This window comes from Marmota marmota, unplaced genomic scaffold (assembly GCF_001458135.2).
Source record: "Marmota marmota marmota unplaced genomic scaffold, marMar, whole genome shotgun sequence".
Classification (NCBI taxonomy): Eukaryota; Metazoa; Chordata; class Mammalia; order Rodentia; family Sciuridae; genus Marmota; species Marmota marmota.
This window is the reverse complement of record NW_025999982.1, coordinates 2628223-2632393: the sequence shown is the minus strand read 5'-3', so window position 1 is coordinate 2632393 and position 4171 is coordinate 2628223. Positions and strand designations below refer to the sequence as shown.

The 4171-nt window shown below is 62.1% G+C and overlaps 1 protein-coding gene across 5 annotated transcripts in view; it reads left to right on the top strand.

The window, feature by feature from the left end:
- Grm4 (glutamate metabotropic receptor 4) overlaps positions 1-4171 on the top strand; it is a 103845-nt gene that overhangs the window by 93744 nt on the left and 5930 nt on the right. The window lies entirely within an intron of this gene.

Sequence of the window (4171 nt, the reverse complement as noted above, 5' to 3'; positions counted from 1 at the left end):
GGGAGTGCTTGGGACTTGGAGGTGTGACGTGTCTCAGGGGTTCACTTCCTCTCTAGCCAGCTCCAAGCTGCCCTGAGGCCCAGCAGCCCTGGCCCTGGCAGTGCCAGCTGAGGGCCGTTTGCCTGGCCTGAGGTCTGCACACCGAGGCCCCCGTGGACTCTGCCCACACAGCCCGGCGCTGCCTGGGTAACTGGGAAGGGCTGGGAGTCACTGAGGCCAGGCACCCTGGCCAACGAGGATCCCGGCTCCCGGCCTGGGCTCCCATCTATACGTGGGCTCTGAGCAAGCCGGCTGGTCTTGCTGGCCGGTTCTTCACCATAAGGTGGGACCACGAGCCTTCCTGCGGTCTTCCCAGGCGCTGTCACAGTGTGAGACAGTGAGTGCAGACTCTAAGGAGTGGGACTGGGGACGCGGGCAGGGCGAGGGACCAGGTCAGAGAGGCAACAGGCCGATGGCAAGACCCAGGGGCTGGGGGGGACCCGGCTCCCGTGAGCAATCAGAGAGCCCCGAGGGAGGGCACACCTGGCCACCTGGTGCAGGGTTAAGAGCACGCCGGCTGCTGGTGGGCCCTGACCAGGTGAGATGGGAGCAGGGGCTGTGAGGAGGTCGCTGTGGTGGGGGGCAGGAGGTGATGGCAGCAGAAGTGGCGAGACGCAGGGGAGTCTGGGTGTCTGGAGAAGAGGTGGCAGCTTCTGGCGGCTCATGCCCGAGGAGCCCAGGAGTCGTGATGACTCCAAGGTTTTGGTCCAAATGACCAAGAGGACAGAGTTCCAGTGCACTAAGAAGGGGGAGGTGACAGAAGGCTGTGTGGGGCAGGATCTGGGGATCTTTGGACGTGCCAAGTTTGGGGCACCTACACATGTCCAGGTGCAGCTGTCACATCAGCAGCTGAGAGAGGGTTGACTTCAGGTGGAGACATAACTGGGGACTAGCATGAAGCTGGGGGCCCAGGCATGAGCTCTTGGGGATGCTTGGCCTTTAGAGAGGCACTGCAAAACTGCCATTGACAGGGTACCTGTCATGTGCCACCAGGCCCTACTGCAGCTGGCAAGAGTAAGTATCACCACCCCCACTTATAGACCAAGACATAGGCACAGAGAGGTAAAGTGACTTGCCCAAGATCACACAGCCAGTAGATGGCACAACTGGACTTGAGCTCTCTCTGTCTAGCTCAGGACCCTCCCTCCCCCAACCCCCACTGCCCCTGCACTGCAGCCCTGGGACACTTTCACTGCCCTGGGACATCCTTGGTAGGTGCCCACTTCTTTCCCTCAAGGGCAGGAGCTGCGTCCTTCACCCAGAATCCCTTGGGCTTTGCTCAGGCAAACCTGTAGTGTGTCTTCTGGTGGCAGGTTTGGGGACTGGGGGGCTCCAAGACACAGACCTTGGGCCTGGCAGGGAGTGGCCTGAGGTCTGAGACCAGGCCTGGCTTCAGTGAGGGATGCCATGCCCCTGTGTCTGAGCCAGGTCACTGCCTCCCCAGCACACAGTGGGACCCAGCTCTGTGGCCCCCACTGTGGGAGGCCCTTCTTGCTAAGGGCAGAAGTGGGCATAGGCCCCATGTCCCTCTGTGCCCACCAGGTCCCTGGAGCTGGCTGGGTGGCTGGTCCCACCCACCAGGAAGTTGCTGCTTGAGAAATCACCCTGGGCAGCACCAGAGGCCTCTTCCTGCCTCCTTGAGGAGCCAGGACTACAGGGGCCGCAACTGGTGGGAAGCCCGTGCCTCCCCTTCGATCCCCGGCTGCTGCCACACTCCCTCCCCAGTGGGCTCCTGTCATCCCAAGTCTCAGGACCCTCTGCCTCGGGCTGAGGGCCCAGCGTCCCCTGCCCGTCTCCAGGCTGCCCACCTGTCTCTGATGCCTTCTTCCTTAGGCTGCCTCAGCACTGACCATGAAAGAACCCAAGATGATCCCTTCACAGTCCCACAGAGGGACAGAGACTTGAGTGGACCGTCCAGCTCCACCCATGGGGGCATGGGCCGTGGTAGACACCCAGTCCCTCTCTGGGCCTCTGAGTGGCATGGTGGTGGACATACGCTCTGAAGTCCCTGTGGGTTCGGGCCCCAGCCTTCTTAGGGGCTCAGGCAGCCTCTGGGCTGTGTCTGGGCCATGTCACTTGCACCAGAGCTAGGAAAAGCCCCCGGGCAAGCGGCAGCTGTGGCCATGGGTGTGCATGTTCTTGTGTGTATGGGTCAGTAGGGGGTGGGGCGGTTGTCAGGAGTTGTGACGCAGGTACAGAAGTGTGTGTGGACAGGTCTGAGTGTACCCTTTTGTGCACGTAGTTGGGCAGTGTGCGTGCCGAGGGGTTCCTAGCTGCCAGTGTGCGTATAAGTGTGCAGATTGAGTGTGTGTTCCCAGAAGTGTATTTGCATGCAGATGTGCAAGTGTGGGGGTGCAGATGTGATGGGTACACACAGGTGACTGCACAGCTGTGCTGGAGTGCACCTGGGTAGCAGGTGTCTGTGGCATGAGTGTGCACATGTGAGCTCAGAGGTGCAGGAGTACAGGTGTGCAGTGTGACAGCATGTGCGAGGAGCATGGTGTGTCCCAGGGGTGCTGGCTGAACCGGGCCTATCCCTGGAGCGCAGGTGCTGGCGGAGTGGAGCTGTCTTGCCGCTCTGTTGAGCGGGCGGATGGATTTCCCAGCATTAGCCCGGATTTCCAGGGCTTAGCACGGCAGCTCCGGGCATTACCAGGGCCGTCCTGAGCGGGCTTTCTCCACTGTGCGGGTGACTGCTCAGCCAGGTTGGGGCAGGACGTGGTGGCGAAGCCAACCAGGGTGTGTGTGGGCTTATGGTCTGGTTCATACAGATTCTGAGAATCTTTGTCCCCAGGGGGTGCCCTGGGAAGAAGCCAAGAGCAGCAGAGCTCAACTCCTTGCCCAGCCCCTGGCACTGTCCCCCGGGGCCTCCCATGAAACCCGCAAACATTATCTACGCAATGGCTGCTCTTTCTGTGCCCCTGCCTCCACCAAGTCAGGGTGGACAACCTCCTGCACTCTGGGAGCCGGTGGCTGGTGAGGATCGTGCAGGGCTCCTCATGAAGGTGGAATGTGACCAGGGATGGTGGAGGTCAGCGTGTAGCCGGCCGGGGATGAGCTGCAGGAGAGAGCTGAAGTCACCACACTCCAGTGGCCACCTCTCCTTCTGCCTGCCTTAGGACCCTCCTGGTGCCCGAATGCAGTCCCTCAGGGGTGGCTGCTGGGTTCTGTGGGCCCATTGCTTCTCTGAGAAGGGTTCACCTGCCACCACCACCCGGTGACCACGTGCACCTTCACACAGGGATGCCAGAATCAACGCCGAACAGGCTCCAGGGGTGCAGGGGGGTGCCAGGTGCTGTGCCTGCCCGGGAGAGGAGCTGGGGCGGGCAGAGCTAGGGTGGCTAAGGGAGCCTGGAGGGCTCATGCCAGGCCCAACAGGTTAGAGGGCACCTTTGCTCTGTTTGGTCTCTTTGTGCCTTTCCTGTGTTTTGTCATCTGAAGGCTCTCAGGCTGGAGGACAGAGCAATGCAGAGCGCCATGACGGCTCAGGGTTAGCACCATCTTCAGGGCCCTTTGTGCAGAAATGGTTCAGAATTCACGATGGCGGCAGCAGGGTGTTAAACCACTGTGGGCCCTGCCTAGCAACGGTCCCCGTGAAGTCAGATCTGCCTGCTGAGGTGCTGTGCTCAGAGAGTTGGGCAGACTTGCCCAGCACCCCATAGGCCAGGGCGGAGTGGCACCTGGAGCCCAGCCCCAACCCCTAACACAGCGTCTGCTGCAGGCTCACTCTGCCCAGAGAGAGGCAGGCCTTTGGTTCCAGTGTCATGAGGCGCTTGTGAGGCTGGGGACAGGTCACAGGGAGGAGTATGACAGTGGGACATCTGGCCCCTATCCCCAGGGGCCACCGATGGGGCCAGGGCCCATGACCTCAGGAAGCCAGTCCAGAGCTATGTCCCCCACTGCTGGTCTGGGTGCAAGTGAAGGTGTCCCTGAGGGCCGGGAAGCCTTCCTGGGGAGGCAGCCCTGGGCAGGGCGTGGGCCATCTGATCTGAGGATGGGGACGGTCGGCGTCCTCCACCCCCGGACCTGGGAGGCACAGCTTGGGTCTCCCCTGGCGCCGTCCTGGCTGAGAGGCCAGAGGGCGGTTGAGGCCTGGAGCCCTGGAGGGAACCCCAGGCCAGGGGGGGGGGGC